The sequence below is a fragment of the Pinus tabuliformis genome, chromosome X, assembly GCF_031772625.1.
Source record: "Pinus tabuliformis cultivar Carrire ecotype Pingquan chromosome X, CPIR1, whole genome shotgun sequence".
Classification (NCBI taxonomy): Eukaryota; Viridiplantae; Streptophyta; class Pinopsida; order Pinales; family Pinaceae; genus Pinus; species Pinus tabuliformis.
In genome coordinates, this window is record NC_142308.1 from 1,737,625,278 (window position 1) to 1,737,647,311 (window position 22,034).

The following is a 22,034-nucleotide window of genomic DNA, read 5'->3' on the forward strand; positions in this document are numbered from 1 at the left end:
AGGAAGTTAATGACTTCCTATTCATTCACTTGCTTAAGAGGAACTACTTTTGTCCACCACGTGATGTAATTTGTAGATTTCAAGATGTAACGGTGTTGTTTCGACAAATGTGGGAAGATTTCCCCAATGATGTCTAGGCCCCATTGTTGGAACAGTTCAGTCACTGCAACAGGGTACAATGGTGCTATTGACCTTTGTGTTCTATTGGTGCATCTCTGATAGACTAGGCACTTGTAGGAATAGGCATGTGCATTCTTGAATAATGTGGGCCAGTAGAAATCGGCTGGCATAACTTTGTGTGCAGTGGTATTTCCCACAAAATGGCTATCGACTAGTCCATCATGCAGATCATGAAAGAGCTTCTCTAAATCATGTGCCTCTAGGCACCTGAGAAAAAATTTGTTATTATGCTTTCTGTAAAGCACTTCATGCACCAACTAATAAGGTAAAGCTTTGAGGTGAAGTTCCCTCTTCTATCTCATGGAGAAGTGAGAAGGTATGGTTTCACGCTCAAGGTATTGGTGCACATCTTTGTACCAAGAGTTTCTACATGAAGTGGGTGGTGCTCACTCTACATTGTACATCTCGATTTCTTGCTCCCAATCAACGAGCCCTTCTTCTTCCTCCTATGGATGAACTGCTCCAGTTGCGAGTCTGCAGAGACCATGAATGTTGATAGTGTGAACTAGATTGATTTCAAGATCATACTCTTGCAAGCCTGTCATCCATGTCACATGTGTTTCACCCAGCTCTTGTTGTACAAGAAGTGATTGTACTGCTGGGTGTGGCATGTAGACTATGTAATGGTTCCTCAGCAAGTAGTGTTTGAAGTGTTTCACCACCTTGTATACTGTGTATGTTTATTTTCCGATGGAGGGGTAATTGATTTTGGGTCCCTACATGCTTGTGCTCATGAATGAGATGGGACATTCATCATTCATCTCATCCTTCTGAGTGAGTACTGCTACAAGCGAGTTGTTGGAGGTGAAGGTGTATAGCAATAAATATTTGTTAAAATTTGGGTTGTAAAGTGTAGAAGCATATGCTATAGCATACTTGATATGGGTGATTGCATTCTTTTCCTTCTTACCCCAGCTATAAACTGCATCCTTCGTGATAATGTCTTGCATAGGATTCAATATCTGTGCATAATCTGAGATGAACTTCTAGAGGAATTTTATCTTTCCCAAGAAGGGCTACAGTGCTTTCTTGTTGGTTGGGTGAGGAATTTGTGTAATCATCCGAACTCGGTCTGGATCAACCTTGATCCCACTTCTGGCAGTGATGTGCCCAAGGGGGTTCCCTCCAAACACAGCAAATAAGCTCTTTTTGGGATTCAAGGATATCTCGTATTTTCGGCATTGATCGAATATCTTCTTCAGATGGCTTATGTGGTTTGACCATTTTCTGGAAAAGATAGTCATGTCATCAAGGTACACCACTACACTTTGTCGGATAAGTCCATGGAAGGTGATGTCCATGGCATGTTGAAAGGTTGTGCCTGCATTCACGATCCCAAATGGAATTCCCTATAGGGGAATGTACCCAACTTGGTACGGAAGGTAGTTTTCAATCTATCAAGTTCTGCTACCAGAACCTGGTTATTTCCCAAAAAACCATCGAGAAAGGAAAACATTTATGCCCCAAATAATATATGTAAAATATTCTCTAATGACGGCATGGGGTAATTGTCTTTGTCAGAGGCACAGTTCAAGTTTCAGAAATCAACTCATAAGCGGATCTCTCTGGACTTCTTACGTATAGGAACTAAGTTAGAAACCCACGTGGAATGATGAACTCTGTAAATTATCTATGCATCCAACAACTTAGTCAGTTCTTTCTGTATTAGGGGTTTAAGTGATGGATGTACTTTTCTCAGTGTCTTATGCCTTTAGATCATCGTATTTCGACGCGAACACATCTTGGTACTATTTGAACAAGTGGGAAAAGGATCGTCGCTCTTGTTGTGTGCAACACATACCGAGATTGATGAACTTCGGATCTTGTTTTGTTCCCAAGTTGATTTGTTTGTACATCATGGTGGAACTATGGGTTTTTTTGTTCCTTGGCCCTTGAAAGTAGTTATGCAAGTCAAAGAGCTTTTCGAGAGATACCACACGCTTGGGGATGAGGTTTCCTTTCTTGTCATCAGTTGTAGATTTCAGAGACTGCTTGTGCTCATCTTTGTCAATCGATGCATCCTTGAATACATCAACGTTGGCAAGAAAGTAAAGTATCTGTTGATCATCGTCAAAAATGCATAGATTAGTTATGTTATTAGGGATAGAAGGCTTCAAAAAAATTTCAACAATAAACCTATCCCTAAGTGGTGACATCCTAGCAGTTGCGTTTGCCAAGGCATCGACAACTGCATTATGCATTTTGGGTACAACAATGCTATTGAATGCTTGGAAGTTAGATATTAGTCACCATACCTCTTTTTGATAACTTTTGAGATAAGGTGACAAAAAGTGTATGGTGTTATGTACCTCTTGTACCACGATTTTTGAATCACCTACCACTTTGAGCACGTCAATGTTGAGGCTAGTGGCCTTGTGCAAGCCCAATATGAGTGCTTCATATTAAATAGTGTTGTTTGTGCACTCAAACTCCAAGTGGCTTGAGATCAAATTTTTCCTATGCTTTAGGTCTATCAAGCCACACCCAACTCTAGAGCCATCTTGTGTCTTTGATCCATCAAAATACATGGTCCAGAACTCGTCTGTACACAGACCGCTTGATGCACTAGTACTATTGCTTCTACTTCTATCGCTACTATTGCTAGTTTTACAATGTACTATACATGTTTCATTTCCATCAGTTGGGGAAGAAAGGAGACCCAACTATGTGCCTGGTGGGGTTGGAGCTGGATGTGTAAGGTAACACCCCAACTGTGTTTCTAAGAGGTAGTTTCCAAACATGAGTTCTATGAAATCCAACGGTTCGTTCTCACCATTGATGGAAGTGACATTATGTTTCATGTATCTCTTGGATAAGACCCAAATCTAATTTCTTTTGCCCTAGTACGGAATCCATAAGTGTGACCAATATATGGAAAAGTACCCATTCAACTTGTTGAACCAGTTTCTATTAAGCAATAAGTCATACGCTTCTAGTATGTCCATAATGAAAATGTTGATGCACTAGTGAACTCGACCATCATGAGATAATCGTATGATCACATCCCGAAGTTCACCAATGGCTAGTACGCACGTTCGATCTAGTTGGATGATCTATGTAGATGTCTTGCTCCATTGAACATTGATCTACTTGGCAATGGAGAGTGGCATGACATTGGATGATGCACCAGAATCAACCAAACAATTGTGAACATTGTAGTTAAAAATTTCAAATGAAAGAAAGAATGGAGGGAAAACAGGTTTTGCTTCTTCCATTCGGAGTGCGTGGAGCACATTTTTGAGTGAACCGGGAGATTTGTTTTCTCCCTTGCTAGTAGAGGTTGTGTTGTTTGCGAATGTTTTCCCCAATGCGCGTAGTAGAAAGTCCCGCTGACCCTGGATCTTAGCTAACTCGAACAAAGAGATGTTTGCACAATTTTTCTTCATATCTTCCACAATATTCTAATCAAGAGTGGGTAAACTCATCGAAATTTTTGGGGTTAGACTCGTGTTTGTACTGTCCGGCAGAGTGTTTTGAAGTTTACTTCTCATGGACCTACTCTTGTCCATAGTTGTCTTCTCGGACTTGATTTGAGCTTTCTACTTTGGGACGATTGGTGGATCAACCTTCCTCATCAGTAGTTTCAGCTTTTCTTGCATCTCCCCAATAGTAGGGGGATCCCCTTGACTTCTGAGATTATATCAACCACTTTGGTTTGGGGGCTTCTTCTCGATGTTCGTTTTCTATGTTTCTTGCGAGCTTTGATACATGTTGATCACCTACCCAATTTTGGGTGCCTCATCAAATGCAGCATATTCCTCATCATATTTGTCTTTCGGTTGACATTGCACATTTTTTTACCGCGTTTCTCATATTGTTGCATACTGAATCTGCAACTCATTTCCATTTCGGACAAGTTGTTTCTAGGTGACGTTCTTCATGTAATGAGAAAAACTTCGAGTTCGCACACATTTCCATATGGAACACTGAGCTGGAGATTTGCATAGTTTTAGTTGGGAAGTTTTTACTGCCCAATGACATGCTCCCCTTCTATTCTCTAGGAGGTCGACTCCTTGCAGATGTCTTGATCATTCATTGCTTTATCTCAGACACATTTGTTGTCAATTTCTTGACAAGACAAGTAAGGATTTCAATGCCACTTGCTTCCTTGTCTTTCCCTTTGCTCGCAATAGCTTGGGGCTTCCTGGTCGCATCTTTGGAGTCATTTGTTGGTTCATCATCCTTGATGACTCCAATCATGAGTAAGTACTTTTCCATAGTGACGGCCTCTTTGCAATTCTCAAGTAATGTTGGTTTTGTAGCTCGCTTGATGAATTTTGAAATACTGGTTGGAAGTGCAAACATATAATAATCAACAGTGATGGAGTCATGAGGTTTTGTGTCTGCTGCGAACTTGTTCAATATGTGTAGAAACCTCTGATTAAAATCTTTCACTTTCTCTTTCGACTCCATCTTCAGACTACCCAACTCTTTGAGCAACATGGGAGGGGTCTTGTCATCAACATTTTTTTCCAAAAAAATTCTTTTGAACATACCCCAGTTAATTGATAGGAAGGTTGTGATACCATACTACTACTTAGCCATCCAAGGTACATGAAAACAATCTGTATGAGTCACCGTCGTGTCATACCTCGAGTGTTTGTAGTTGCAGGTAGAAGTTGTCCAAGTGCTCTTCTGCCTTCATTGTCCTGTCACAGTCATACTTTGTCAACATCCTCTCCGAATGCTTTGGCATCCTGTGAAAAGAACCCGGGAGAGTCAATGGTCCTTGAGTCATCCATTCCAAGTTATGGTCAGCCATGTCTTCTTCTTCTTTGTCTTCCTCTTATTCAGAATCTGGTGTTCCCACTCTAAGTCTCTTGGTTCATCTCTACCTTTTCCTCCTCTGTTGCCTTCCCCTCTATCTCATGTACTAAATCCTAAGCCCAAGATCACAATGGTGTCCTATTCTCCCTATTAGAGGACTGGAGGCTCCTCTCCATTCTCAACAACTTCTTCCAGACCTTCAATTGTAGCAAGAATTTCTTATTCCACTGATGAGACAACAACTCTTGTGGGAATGGTATTTGGAATCCTTGATGTTTATGGAAGATATTGTATTCCTGGGATCAGTCTGGCTACTTTGGAAAACTGACGAGTGATGGGATGAATAGGGCGAAGGTGTTGATATGAAATTTTGTGTTCACATTTGGGAGGTGAGGAGTAACCAACTTCAGAGTTACGAGTAGGTGAGAAGGAGTGCGAGTTACTGCCTTGAACACATGATTGGTGAGTGGGGGTGAGAGTAAATTCAGCCATAAACAATTGGCAGCCCTCCTAGCACCAGAAATATTGACGGTGCTAGACCCGCCAACATTTAGGGGATCTCCCTGGTATGAAGCCCCAACTAGATCTCACACCATTTGGTGTAGGAGTCTCATCTGGTATGATGGCCCAATTTCCATTATATTAAATATATGCCTTCTCTCTTGCTTGTCGTCACATGAGAGTGATTTACCTAGTCTTCAAACAACAATGTTCGTGTGCCTGGTGAGTGCTTAGTGTAACTTGTGTCTAATTTCTTTCACTATAGAGGGAGAGAGTGAGAGTGAGTCTCAAGTCAAAAGGGAATAGTCCCAAATCTGTTAGAGATGCACAACACAATAGGACATGTGAAACTTCTCACAGATTAGTCCACATAGATGCAGCAGTCACAAACACAAAGTGAACAAATAGCATGTACAACACCCAACAGAATAATCCACACAAGTGCGATGGTCGTTATAACAACTTTACGAGAATGAATCTATAGAGTGTCTAGTGATTAGTCCACACAGGCGAGACAATGTTAACGAATGATACAACACATTTCCAACAGCATATGTACTAAAACAACCGAAATAGTTCAACTTTCTTAATACATGTTAAAGAAACATGCATTACAAGCCTCCAAAGAATAGTCCTACAAATGAATACAATACATGTGTGAAAACCTACTGGCCTATTAAAAAGCTTCTAAATTAAACGAAAGTTCCAAGACACATCCATACACCATTACATCCCTAACCGTGATAGCAGGGTGTTGGAGCCACTTCTCGCTCCTCAAAGAAAAGAATATAGACTCTCAAGGCTATGTGGGAGGAGCCAAGGTGAATTTTTTTTACATGTACAAATGAGGGGTATATATAGCCAAGGGTGGACTTCACCCTTGTGACTCTCTGGCTTCCCTCATGACTATTTGACTTACATTAATCTTCAACTGACATGACTCTTCAACTTCGTATGTGGGTCTCCTAGACTTCCACATTACATTACATTGATTACAATAGTATGGCCCATAATAGTGATGTGGTCGAGATGACTCGTGACATGAATTGACATGACAATGCTGGTATGTTCATGCTAATGGTGGTGTCCATGTTGAATTGCAGTGTTGTTGAATTATGAGTGTGCTCTTGGTGTATCATAGCTTCACCTCCACATGGCAAGGTGTGCAAAGTCTTTGATGGCCTTAGTGTTCACTTGATGTTGCACATGCATGTATCACCTTTGCTGGTACTTGGCATAATTCATGTGTTCATCCATTTGCGTACAAGTCTCTTAGCATGCGCTCCTTGTTCGTGTCATTTGTCGTCGCACCATGTCTCATCCATGTACCTATATCTGCAATCACTCATGACGACACGACATCAAATCTAGAAATCCCCTATTCTACCATGATGCATCATCTTTTGTTTTCAGGTTGAGGTGACTGGGAGAGAGGACAAGGATTTGAAACTGCGACAAGCACATTTCAGGCTCAGATGCAAGGCTCTGAGGCACTGTCAAGAAATATTGTGTAGAGGTCATTGGGAAGTTGGGTTGAGCATTCTGGAACAGCAGTAACATTCTACGAGGTCTGGCTCAGCTAGGAGGAGGAATTGCACAATTTTTCTGGGGAAGGCAGTGTGGGCAGTAGAGGACACTGGCAGTGAAAACTACACATATTTTCAAGGGAGGTTGGGAGCGGGCCACGGGAACTTGCTGGCCAAAAATGCGCAGACCTGGGAGGCAAGCATGGAGGACATGTCTGTGCAGTGTCTGGGTTGAGCAAGGTGTCTGAAAATTGGTGGACAATCCAAGAAAACTGTGCAATTTGAAGGAGGAGGAGCAGGTTGGCTGGCAGGGGGACTGACTGTCAGAACTATGCAATTTTCAGAGACAATACAGTGACAGGCAGCAGGTGCCTGTCCCTCTTGTTTATGAAATTTCTTCTATTAGCAGAGGCAGGCATGCTGACAACTTCTATGCAATTTTTTTGAGGAGTGACGCCCAGGGTCACTGCCCAGTCAAACTCTCTGGTTGACCATCAGGAGGCTTGATGGATTGGCTTGTGGGTAGCACAGATTGAGATGGCTTCTTGGGAAAATTTTGTGTTGTTCTATATGGCAGTCAGCTAGGTCAATTCCAAGATTGCGCAGTGCAGACTGCCTAGGCAACCTCAATCTTTGTGCAATTCTGGGCATCAATGCCTAGTCATTGAGGGTTGAGACTCCACAGTGCATCTCAGTGGAGGTCTGGTTGATGGAGGGTGGTCCGGTCGACAATTTTTCGAGAAATGGCTAACTGTGTGAATGAATGAACTCGTGTATGCATGACCTTGTGAACACACACTCAACATGACTTGACGACAATACATCACAAACCAACAAGACAACACATGTTCAGTGTGACTAACCAAAGGGTGTGAGACAAGTGTGAGACTTGCGCGAAATTGCATACAAATTCATGTGTGAGTGCAATAGATGCTTACATAGCGAATACAACTTCTACACATGAAGACGTACATTGAACATAGCCAAAACATGACTGCAAGCATGACATTGTGACCCACGTGCTAAAAGACGTCCAGTGAACAATCAAACAAATAGGGTGTCAAGACTCGAAAAGAGCTCATGGGATGAGCCCGAATGTTTGCAACCATCAAGGAAAACAACCAAGGAAGGCTCTGAAATTGGATGTAGACCAAAATTTTGGAGGGTTTTGCAGCTGCTACAACACCAACAAACAAGGGTTCGCATGACTATAAACAAGTCCTCTACTCTAATTGTTATGAAACCAGCTCAAGAAAAGATAGAAAAGATAGATCAACGCCTTAGAATTCAACCTCTTAGAGGGGGCAACCTCCTTTACATTACATAAATGAACAATTCTTGTATGATACAAATGAAAAGACCTCCTTTCTATATATAGGAGTCTAAGGGGTCATAACATAATCAGAGCTGGCATAACAATAATAATGTAAGGGCACAATAATAACAATAGTGGGCTTCTATGGGGCACAACAGTAACAATATGGGCACTACATGGGTACAAAAATATAATAAGTGGGTTATACTAATAACAATAAGGGGTTACACTAGTATTATAGGGGCCTAACATGCCCCTCTCCTTCAAAAAGTGTTGTCCTCAACGCTTGAGTAGTTCTTGATGCTTCTGTATAAAATTCTTGTCCTCCCATGTGGAATCTTTAGTGGGTAAGTTCTTCCACTTGATGAGATACTCTGAAATTGATCGATTTCGTAGCTGTCGGGTTCTTGTTTCTGTGATTGCTCCAGGTTCCAATATGATTTTTCCTTCCTCTTCAATTTCTGGCAATATTGTTTGAATTGGTATCTTTTGCAACTTTTGAATAAGTGGCCATACTTTTTCGTCCTTCTTCCATTCATCCCTTGCTTCGTTTATCCAATCTGGTTGGATAATATAAATAGCACAAAACAATGCTTCCACATCCTCATCCTTGAAGAGTCTTCCCATTCGGTAAGGTCGCCATTTTTTAAGTGCATGTGGTATTGCCAACATTTCCTTCTCATATATAGCTTGCTTGAGATGTAGCAGTAAAAATACCCAATCACCTACATCAAAACATTTTTCACTACAATGTTTATCTACCTATTGTTTTGTTTGATTTTGCACCGAAGTGGAATTATCCTTTAAAAGTTGGAGAACTTGTTGTTGATGCTCAATGTGATCTTTCACTGCTTGAACCTTTTTCTTCTTTATATGTCCTTCTATCTCTAGAGTTTGAGAAGTGGTAATTTCTTCCAATCCTTTACAAGATATGGTCAGATTCATTTCTTGATGCTCGATGTGATCTTTTACTTCTTGAACATTTTTCTTCTTGATATGTCCTTCTATCTTGATAGTTTGAGGAGTGGTAATTTCGAACAATGAATTACAAGATATGGTTGGATTCATTTCTTCTTTCTTCTTCTTTCTCTGGGGTGGGGTCCTGGCGTATATCTTCTTCTTTTGATGTTTCTTGATCCTTTTCTTCCTCCTCTTCATATTCTATGTAAAATAATTTCTTCTCAGCACACTTATGACCTTTAGTGCATTTTCTATCACAATTGTAACAATGCCCTTTTTCTCTTCTTTTTCTTCCAATTGTTGTGGTGTAACCCTTGTAGGTTGTGGAAGGCTAGGAGAAACAACACTTCCATATTTATAGTTGTGAGGGGTACACTTCCTGGTTTCTATAATTTTCCTTTCCACTATGTCACAAAGCCCTTTTACTCTTTCCAATTGTTGTGGTGTTGCTCTAAAGAAGGTGTTTCTCTTTGTATCCTCATAATGTGCTATCATTTCCTCCGTGAAAATTGACCACGTAACAAGTTGTTTACGCGAAAAAAACCCTTCGTACCATAAAAATTGATCTGGTTCGAAATATGAATATGCAATGCATACCTTTTTTAACAGTTGTACACCATGTATATCAAAATATTGCTCCATCTGAAGTATCCAATTTACCGGATCCTTGCCATCAAACTTCCTCATCTTTCTTTTTCTTGATTTTAGGAGCTCAACCTTGAAACAACTATAACTCTATACTTTCAGATCTTTAGGTTCTGAAATTGTGACCTGTAGTAGCCCTCTGTGTCCTCTTTCCAATACCACCAGTCTGATCCAAATTGGATTCTCTAAGAAAGAGTTATGCACAATCTCCCAAGATGACCTGATTATAGACCTTTCCAGAAGAGAGAATTTGTATGACGTGCCACGTGTCACTGTTTTTACCTTTGGATCTGAAAAAGATATAAAACAAAACTACAGTCCATCCTCTTTCTGTACCTTCTTACGAAATTTCAATCCGATCCACAGAGAGAACGTTATGACGATTTTCCTCTAGTCACCTGTTTTGAACGTAATTCAGGAGTCTGCAAAAATACCAAATTCCTCAGATCATATCTCCGAACATGTCGCGCGCAAAGATTTGAAATTCGGACCCAAGGTTCAACGCGCCTTCTTATCAAATGGGTTTTTTTTGTGACTTCTGAAACGTCACAGAAAAAAAGTTATAGCAACAATTCCACGATGACCTGTTTGGAGCAGCGAAACCCTAGAATCCAAAGCTCTGATACCAAATGTTATGAAACCAGCTCAAGAAAAGATAGAAAAGATAGATCAACGCCTTAGAATTCAGCCTCTTCGAGGGGGAAACCTCCTTTACATTAAATAAATGAAAAATTCTTGGATGATACAAATGAAAAGACCTCCTTTCTATATATAGGAGTCTAAGGGGTCATAACATAATCAGAGCCGACATAACAATAATAATGTAAGGGCACAATAATAACAATAGTGGGCTTCTATGGGGCACAATAGTAACAATATGGGCACTACATGGGTACAAAAATATAATAAGTGCGTTATACTAATAACAATAAGGGGTTACACTAGTAGTATAGGGGCCTAACACTAACACTAGCACAATCCTCCAAATCAAGCACAAGAAGAAGTCTGCAAACAAAATGATGAATAAGAGCAGTTATGTTGACTTGTTGTAGCGACTGCAACACATGTGAACTGGATGACAAGACTACAATAATATGATCTTGGTATCAAGCCAGTTCACATTGTCAAGGGTCATGGTCTCTGCAAACTTGCAATAAAAGCAATACACACGCAAGAGGAAGAAGAAGAGCTCACCAGTTGGGAGCAATAAATCAACATGTACGATATAGAGTGAGTGCCACTCACTTTGCACGACAACTCTTGGTACAAAGAAGTGCGCTAGTACCTTGACCACGGCACCATGCCCTCTCACTTCTCCATGCGACAGAAGAGGGAACTTCACCTCAAAGCCTTATCTTACCAGTTGGTACACGGAGTGCTTTACAAAAAGCACAACAATGGAATTTTGCTAAGGTGCCTAGAAGCACAAGATTCAGAGAGAGTATTACGTGACATGCATGACGTACCATCCGGAGGTCACTTCATGGGTAAAAAAATTGTGCATAAAGTCATGAGAGCCAGGTTTTACTAGCCCACATTATTTAAATATGCACACACTTATGCTCGCAAGTGCCTGCCCTGTCAGTGATGCACCAGAAAAACTCGAAGGTCAACAACCTCACTGCAGCCTATTGCAGTGGACGAACCATTCCAATAGTGGGGCTTAGACATCATTAGGGAAATATTCCTGCATTCATCAAAGTAGCACTGCTACATTCTCACTGCTACAGATTACTTCACGCAGTGGACGGAAGAAATTCCGCTCAAACAAGTGAACGACTAGGAAGTCATCATCTTCCTTCAGCAGAACATCATCTCGAGGTTTGGCATTCTGGTATCACTTGTTTTTGAAAATGAAACTTACTTCTCTTTGTTGAAACTATATGATTTTGCATTGCAATATGGTATTGTTCTTAAACATTTAGCTAACTACTACCTGCAAGGAAATGGTCTTGTCGAATTGACAAATAAGAATCCCATTCACATCATCAAAAAAACCATTTACTCTGAGCAACAAAACTGGAATTTTGCTCTGGTGAATGCACTTTGGGTTGACCGAGTTACACCCAAGCCCTCTCTAAACACATCTCCATACTTCCTTGTATACATAAAAGAAGCCATCCTTCCACCCAACATATACTTACATGCTCTCCAGTTATCCCAAGAATGTTAGATTTTAAGCTTTTGTGGAAGTTTTTTGTAGTGTCATGATCCGGATTATCCACAGTTTTTTGTTCATTCTGCCGACGTTTCAAACCCCAAAGGGGGTCCATCATCAGGACTAAATCAGATAGAATATGAATGAAAGTTTATTGAGAGAAGAGAGCCTTGCGACTTGGATATAAATAAACCAAGAACCCTAATTTTATAAAGAAACCGACACATGATTTCTTATCTTTATTAATTATTATTTTATTTTTATTAATTATTATTTTATTTTATTTTATTTTTATAATAGTTTTATAAAAAAAAATTATTTATAAAAGTTTTTATAAAAATATATATATATTTTTATTTTATTTTTATTAATTCAGGTTTAATTATTACCATTGTTTTAACCCTGAACAAATAAGTTTAATTTATTTATTTTGTACTTCTTTTATTAATTATTTTAGTTTTAATTGATTAATTCTTTTTATTTTTATTTAATTAATTAATTTAAATTTAAATTTTTATTTGATTAATTAGTTTAATCTTAATTATTTTAACCTTACTTTTAATTAATCAATTTTCAATTAATCAATTAATTAACTAATTAATTAATTAACTAATTTATCTAATTAATTAATTTCTAATCTTTATTTATTTATAAATTAAATGTTAGTTTTTGGATATTTATTATTTGTTTAATAATAAATAAAAGAAAATTAAGTTATTATAAGAAGGTCATCAACCCCACTCTAGAAGATCAAAAGTATCTCTCTATTTTAACTAGCTCAAAGAAGAAAATTAATATAGCAAAGATTAGAACGAATTCTCATGAGCTCCATAGTGAAACAGGTCGTTGGGCAGTTCCTAAAACGCCATGGACGGAAAGGATCTGCCATATATGTAATAATAGGAACATCGAGGATGAAAACCACTTCCTCTTAGAGTGCCCCGCGTATAACCACATTAGATCTCAGTTTCACAATCTTTGTTACAATACTAACCTTCCTAGCCTTTTACAATGTCAAAATTATAGTGAGCTCGGGAGGCTTCTCTCCAAGCTTTTTGAGCATAGGAATAAAATCTTAAATCAAAATAGATAATTTGTTTCTTTAGGTCCGATAGACCATTATTTGGTCTCAGCGGACGTTAACCATCATCATCATCATCATCAATAAATTAATTTTATTTTATTTCCATTTTTTATTTAGAATTAATTAAAACTAATATAAATAAATAATTAAATTAATTTGTTTTTAATTAATTAATTAATCTCCATTAAATTTAATTAAAATCAATTAAGAGATTTAAATTTTTATTTGACTAATATTTAATTTTTATTTTTCTCTTTCTTCTAATATAATTAATTAATTAAATTAAATTAAATTAATTCATTTTAATTAATTAATTTTGATTTAAATAATCTTAATTAAATTTAATTAAAATCCATTAAGAAATTAATTCATAATTCTTTCCAATGCTTTTATTTTATTTAATTTTAAAAAAATTTATTTGATTAATATTTATTTGAGTGATCTTATTTCATTCTTATTTCTATTAATTAAAGTTATTTTTCTTGGTTATTATTAATTATTTGAGTAATTTTGTTTAATTTCTTTTTTTTATTTAGAATTAAATAAATTTAATTTAATTTAATTAATTTAATTAATATAATTAATTAAATTAATTAATTAATTTGTTTTAACTCATCTAATTAATTAAATTTTTGAAATGAAAAACCTCTTTTTTTATCTTATGCTTCCAAAGGTCTTTGAGTAATTTTGTTTAATTTCTTTTTTATTTAGAATTAAATAAATTTAATTTAATTTAATTAATATAATTAATTAAATTAAATTAATTAATTTGTTTTAACTCATCTAATTAATTAAATTTTTGAAATGAAGAACCCCTTTTTTGATCTTATGCTTCCAAAGGTCGGAGGGGTTTATTTGTCTGATCAGGGGAAGCCAATTTCCACTAATTTCACTCCCATTGTCCCTGTTGAGGTTCTGAGGAAATTTCATAATTTCAATGGCCTCTCTGATTTTCCTTTTATGATAGTTGTCCTCTCTTGCAATTACTTTGGCGTCTTCCAAACACACATGATGTTTGGTTTTGGACGAGTGCTCTGCAAGGGCTGATGTACGGGATCTCTCATTCTTTATGTCAGCCGCGTGCTCTTTTAGTCTTATTTTCAGAGACCGACCTGTTTCCCCAATATAACTCTTGCCACACGAGCAATCGATCTTGTACACACCCTTGAGTTGTTGACGATCAATGTTATCCTTAACCGACCTCATCATTTGCCTTATAGTTCCACATGTTGTAAATTGAGTGTTTATGTTATTCTTCCTTAAAATTTTTGCAATCTTATCCGTAATCCCTTGGATGAATGGAAGGTAAACTTTCCCATTATTTTCTTTCTTGTCTTCAGGGGGACGCTTAGAGAGGGCCTTATCCTGAGCTCTTCTTGTAGCTCTCTTGATACTCCACTCCTTGTAACAAAGGTTTTTCAAGACAGAGGTTAAGTGTTCAATCTCTTCTTTTAGGTGATTAGGGTCAGAAATCCTAAAAGCCCTAACATCCAGGGTGTTTAAGATGCCAGATTTTTAAATCTCGAGGCAAATCGTATCTATTGATTCAGTGTAGGATGGACACATTTGTTATAGACATTTTTGGGCACTGCAACCCCAAGCATAAATGTCCATAAACTAAGGGCTCCTAAGTCCCTAAAAATGTTGTTCCAAAAAGAACAAGGTCAACTGATTACAACTTCTCCCAGAAGTTCTCCATGAAAAACTGCTCAGAACTGGTCAAAACTAGACCATTTCACCTGCTCCATAGGCAAAGTGCGTTGCATCTCACCTAAATACACACAGTAGGTGCATTTCATTTCAAAAAGCCCTTCTATGGGGTGCGATGGGCGGGAAGGGACAAATGCCAGTGTCAATCCGCGAGGTGGAGAAGCATGGAATCTTCCAGAAACTTCTCCTGTGACTCTTGCCTCTCTGAATTCAACCAAGGATGAGTAAGAGATCATGAATCTCCAAGTGGAATCAAGAACTATCAGAGGGAAGACACTAATCAAATCACAAGCTGACTCATCTCCCTTGCAGACATCTATATATGGATCCCTCATCCCAGAGATCCAGAAGCTGGAATTTTGCATCTTGTAAGGAATTGTTGTTGGTTTCTTGAGGCAACATCATAGTGTTGGGTGATCTAAGCTTTTCATGAGGTGAAGAAGGCTCACTTGCTGAGAGGATGATGCTGGGTCAGAACGATTGGTTGTAACTCTCTTGGCTCTTTCTTGATTATCAATAAAGCTATTCAAGTTTTCCTCCATGCTCTTGTGTGATTTATGTTTTATACATTTGTATGGTCAATTTACATCTGATCCTAGATTGTTTATGATAATAGATCCATGTTCTCGTATAGTGTTGTGCTGCTTTGATTCTACAAGTACTCTGTGAAGATGGGTATACAAGAAAGCAAGTAGCAAAGGACTATCAGAAGAGAGAGGAATCGAGCAAGGAACCAAGTGCAAGACAGAGGTTGGTCTCCTTTATTCTTCTCTCATCTATATTTCATAAAGGAAAACGAAAGTAGTTTTACTTTGTTTGTTTCTAAGGTAGCTACCACCCTTAGTGGGATTAGCAGTTCTGCATAGACACTTTTCCCTGTAACAAAATGGCGACTCCGCTGGGGAGCGAATAGATTGATTGTTTATCTACATTTTTTTACTTTATAAACTTACAGACGGAGCCTGAAGTCAAGCCAGCTAGCCTTCGAACTGCATTTGCTATGCAAGTGCAAAGTAGATCAATGCTGCTTCAGTCAATCTCCGGGTTTTGTTTATAAATTAAACAATTGATTTACAAGCTTTCTAGTTTCCCTCGTGGTGGCTCTAGTAACCTCCTTAGATCTACCCCTGTGATTGATTTACTAATCACCACTTGCTCGGCCAAAATCCTTGAACTGAACTGCAAACTGTGACCCGGAACCCAATCAAAGTCTCGTCCCTGGTCCAGCGCACTGTCTGTTCTGTGAATCTGAAATTCAGCGCACTTCCCGAGTGTAGAAGGTGCGTTGCATTTCAGTTTCACTGTGTTACAGGTACGCTGATCAGACTAGGCATTGTTCCTAAATTTTGGTTTCTGTGTTCACTCTTTTCAGATCTATTCAAGAGTTTTGCTACCTGTAGTCAGTACACCTCTATTTGAAACCCCTTTCCTTGCTGTTATTCCGCCTCCATTGTGCAAAGAAATGTAAATGTTTTTATGTATTTTTTGAGTCATTTTCAGTTCTCCTTTACAAAGAAGTAACGTAATTGTACTGTCGTTTCTTGATTTGAAAGTGTCGCAAGTGTCGTTTTCAGTCATAGAAGAGAATCTGATTGTTCTTGATAGTCAATTACCCTGTTACTATTGTATTTGATCTGAATTAGTATTTTTTCTAGTGTCGAAAGAAATTTTTCAATTCCGAATCGCAAAGTGTTGCCATTGTCCTCATTTTGTTTTGAAAAGAAACTTGTTAGTAATTATCACTTCGAAAAATAATTCAGATTTGTGCATTAGCTTTCTTTTTATCATTCACATATTAAGAAGGCTGAAAACAAATGCATGCATGTGCATTTGCATTTAGACTGTTTGATTGGTTTGATTTAGGACAGTGCATATAGTGTGTGCTCTATGCTCTTTGCTGAAAGAATATTGTCTCTCTTTCCTTAGTAGCTAGGATTTTCATTGCACAAAGAAGATAAAATGATTTTTTATCATCTTAGATTGCATTTTAGGAATTTTACATCTACGTGAACCTGAAAGGCAAATTTCTTAAGCAAGATCAACTATAAAATAAATTTAATGAATCTAACAACACTTTGGAACCTAACGCACAACATCTAGAAGTCTAGGCTAGAGACGTATTCCAGCGTCGTAAAGCTTGGTAACTGTTTTTTTCACTTTTGGTTGGGTGATTCCTCCACTTTGGGATGATAAGTGCCAGTACAGACTTGTGCTCCCACATACCGTCGAGTATATTTTGGGAGACTACAATAGGCTTAATCCTTTATCCATAGGAAGCCGTGTCTGCCGCCCTATCGATCGCAATGCACTGAACACAGCATTCGGGAAGATTGACTGTCGTACCGTAAAAATTATTCTGCAGTTTTGCGATTGGTTTGGTAATCCATCTGCCTAGATTTCCAGAGCAGTCCCTTTCGTTCCTTTTCAGACTCCTTAACGGAAAAGGTCCACCTGAGCACTTGTCACTTCAGGCTCATTAAAAATCGAAGGCGACTAGAGTCATCTTTTGTTTTTTCTTGACTCTTTAAAATTGAAAAAACAAGTTGTGTCAAAGCGTCTAAAATTTATTTTAAATGGAATAATCATCACCTTTCCTACGTTGGTCTTAGGTTGAGGAAAATGGAGTCCACCAACAAGGAGTTCCCCTTGGAGGAAATCCTAGTCCCCTCTCCTCTTGGGGAGATGTTGGTGCACCCCATATGGCCACATTGTCGCTTCCAGGATTGACAATCAGTTTGCCCGTATGGCTTTTCTCAACCTCCGTCGTTCAGAACACCGCGATTCCTGAATAATCGAGTCAGCAACTAGACAATTCCAGAGTTACCCCCCAACCCTCTACTTCGTCCAATTCTTCCTCTCCTCCTTCCTCTTCTCTTGATAGGGCTGCTAAAGCCAAAAATCAAGTACCTGAGAAGAAGAAGGAAAAGAAGAAGAAAGAGAAGAAGAAGAAGGAGCCAAAGGCGAAAAAGGGTAACCAAGCGTCGTCTAGCGAAAATCCACACACTGCACTGACCAGGCCTAAATCACCATGTGTCATTTGCAAAGGAGACCACTATCATAGAGATTGTCCTTGCATCCCTCAGATCTTAAGGGACTGGTCTCCTCGTTTGCACAACCCGGTGTCGTCAACCTCTGATGATCATGTTGAAAATACACCGTCGACTAGTGAAAGTGAAGCCCCTGGACAAAAAGGAAAAAGCAAATTTCCTTGTAAACTGTGTGAAGGCGATCACACCGTCCACCATTGTCCCTTCGTAGACGAGGCTAAAAGAGTTTTGGACAATCATCCAGTTTCACCGTTATGACTTCCTCCTGGATATAAGAAACTCTTGCCAAGTCCGTCACTAGTTGAAAATCCGGCTGACCCGCCCAGGTGGTCGGCCGAAGTATCTATCACTGAAGAAAAACCATTTGAATCCATACCATATGAAAGTTAAAAGGTCGAGGCGGCAGTTGACCCAGTCTTGCCTTCAAAGGTTCCATCTTCAGATGATACAGTCACCGAAGAGAACAAGGATGACACCGTCCAAATTCTTTTCGTAAGCACAGAATCCAATGAACATGGGGGAAATTTTCCCATTCCTTTACCACAGGAAGGAAGTTCATCAGATTCGTACCCGACCATCTATTCGGTCCCACCTCCAAGCAACCTAGTTGTTTCCTTTGACTGGAATCTACTAGGCAGACCCCGTTTACCAGCTAGTATACCATTCCAAACCATTGCTCAAATATATAGAATGGTTATGTCCGATACCATCATAGATGAAGGGGCTTCTGTGAGTATCCTTTCCTCGACTGCTTGGAAAGCGCTTGGTTTTCCATCACTTTTGCCTGAGATGAGAAATCTAACAGGCTTTGACAAAGGAACCAGTCGACCGTTAGGGATCCTTCCTAATGTGCCCATAACATTGAGAGGGAAAACCGTTCACATGAACATAATGGTAGTCCAAGGACCCCTGGATTATAATCTACTCCTTGGGCGAGACTATATTTATTGCATGGGAGCCATTGTCTCATCACTCTTTAGAGTAATGTGTTTTCCGCACGAAGGAAGAGTGGTCAAGCTCGTAGACCAGCTTTCATTCCCCGGTTCACGCATAGCAAATAGTCATATACCATCCCTGAATGGTCTTTTCACGCAAGGAATGTCTCATCAATCCCCAGTCCGTCCACCTGATGAGCGCGAGTAATTCAGGGGACATGACTGAAACCCAGGGGGCATGTACCCTGGTCTGCTTCGACAGGAAAACTTCAGGTATATCATAGGTTTCCGCGAAGGATATATGACTAGTCTAACACTCCCGTCCGCAATTGGAAAAGGGGGTTGGACTGGAACAAGATTCCCTCGTCAAAGTTATGTGAGTGGAGGTGTCTGTGCCATTCACATTTTTCTATTTTGGTAGACATCGCCGAAGAAGTGTTTTGTTTGTGGTAAAAATACAACAATCTTTGGTAACCTGAAAGAGGTAGACCTTTTGGCAAAACAAATGTTTTGTCTGCGAAATTGCGGGGTAACCTTGAAACTCTATGTCTCTATACCTGGGGGCATGAAAAATTTTTGGCATGTGAGCGAAGAGCGACCATTTATTTTTTAAAATTTGTAGGTCCTCTAACCCTTTAAACTCGTAGGATTGGTCGTTTCCTAACTTGCATAAAGAAAGGATGTGGGGCAAAGCTTTGAAATAATGTCGTTTTTATATATGAGACATTCTTATTATATGACTGGATTAATAGAGCAGTTTTAACGTGGACTTCATGCTCGTTAAAAAATAAACATAAGCAATGAGAAAATGTTTCCCCCAGCGTTTAAGCTCATTAAAAAATGAACCAATTTCTGGTAAATAACCATCGTGAATGTAGTACTTTAGCCTTTGAAGCCTTGGTCGTGTTCTCATCATCACCTCCACTTTGTATTGGCCAATCATTCACCTCCACTTGATTGTTTACCCCTTTTGAGGAACAGCTGTGAAGAGTGATCCTATTAGCCATCCTTGTAACACTGTCGTGATTGGGAAATTCCAAACCTTACCTGGAATCAGCTGCTACCCAAATTTATCACTCGTTCCTCAAAAAACATGTCTCCTTTAAGCTCTTTTCAGCTGACTCGTAAAATATGAAAAGATTTCCGAGCCATTGGCCTCTCCATCTCGTTAAAGTGACCGGAAGTGCTATCCCTCCTTTAGATTTTAATCTTTTTGGACCTGAGGGATTATTACACAAAAAGATCGAGCACTTGTTTTGTTCGGCTCGTTAAAAGTACCGAAAATTCATCCCTTCTGTATTGTTTTATACTTTTCGGACCTAAGGGATTAGATAATGAAAAAGGATTTTTGGAGTTTCCTTTACGTCCCTTTTCAGACTCTCTAAAATTGAAAAGGACCGAATTATCTTTGTCATTAAACTCGTTAAAACCTAATAGCGACAAACTTGTCCATAACAGACAAGAACGAGTTTCACTATCGCTAAGCTCGTTAAAACATAGCGATGGGTTTGCCCGAAGGGAAAATTATAGAACAAGCATATATTATCCTCCTCAAGCTTGACAAAAATAAAGAGGTACTGGTCAGCAATGACTGGGGAAAAATTGGGAAGAAAACTTGAAGAAACTTTGTTGGTAGCAAGTCACTCTTGAACATGACACTTTCACTCCGCATCCAAGTCGGGTTGGGTTGTTTCATTCACCGGTCACATCACCATGGTCACATCACACCATCCACATTTGGGGTTAATGCTACCAATCCATCATGTCAGTGTCGCCGATATGTCCAAGAGAAGTCACTTCGAGAATTCACCTGTGTCTCACCCGCTGCAATACATTTATGCTCCATTCTTTCATGATCGCCACCCTGAACCTTATATCACCAGATCGTCTTCACCTCCATTAAAATCATTTGCTCCATTCTGTGTCATTGATGTGGGATTCATTAAGGCCCTCCTATGACAGATTGCTTCTTGTCGACATCAGCTCATTATCCAAGAAGTTGATCTAGGAACACCCATTTCAGTACTTTCAAGCTTGCATGCCTCAATGGTAAGTTTCTCACTTCCGGCGACAGGTTTACATCAATGGCCTTCGACCGAAAGATTTTGCGTGGTGTTCGATGCGAAGTCCCTTATTCACACCACGTGAATTGTACTGCAGTACCTTGAGGATCATTATCATTATCGGTGATTCCTCTTGCGCCTATTAACAGCTTACATCATTGGCTGGTAATCAGGCGATGTCTTTCCATGTTCGACTCCTGAACATCTCTCACATGGATCGATTTGTACTTTGAGTGAAGATCGAACGAGATTGAAGACCCTGGATCTAGTTTCATCCATTCGGGCTGCGATATACATTCAGGAATATAAAGACATCAAATGTACATCATTGCTGCACATATAATCATTCAATCTAAGGGATGATGGCTCTACCAGAATCATCAGTCTACACTCAGACAATTGTCTGTCCTATGTACATGAAAATGAATTTATAAAGCTGAGCATGGGAATGCCCGCCTCAGCTAGATCATGAAAGTATTATGAAGATAATGTATTGTATTGTATCTTATTACAGGTCTCCTTCCAGCTTGAAAGAACTTCGGATCCTCATGATAAATCATTTCACCCCACATCAAAAAAGATTAACGACCTCATGCTTTATGGGGCAACTGTTATAGACATTTTTGGGCACTGCAACCCCAAGCATAAATGTCCATAAACTAAGGGCTCCTAAGTCCCTAAAAGTGTTGTTCCAACCCCTAAAAGAACAAGGTCAACTGATTACAGCTTCTCCCAGAAGTTCTCCATGAAAAACTGCTCAGAATTGGTCAAAACTGGACCATTTCACCTGCTCCATAGGCAAAGTGCATTGCATCTCACCTAAATACACACAGTAGGTGCGTTGCATTTCAAAAATCCCTTCTATGGGGTGCGATGGGCGATAAGGGACAAATGGCAGTGTCAATCCGCGAGGTGGAGAAGCATGGAATATTCCAGAAACTTCTCCTGTGACACTTGCCTCTCTGAATTCATCCAAGGATGAGTAAGAGATCATCAATCTCCAAGTGGAATCAAGAACTATCAGAGGGAAGACACTAATCAAATCACAAGCTAACTCATCTCCCTTGCAGACATCTATATATGGATCCCTCATCCCAGAGATCCAGAGGCTGGAATTTTGCATCTTGTAAGGAATTGTTGTTG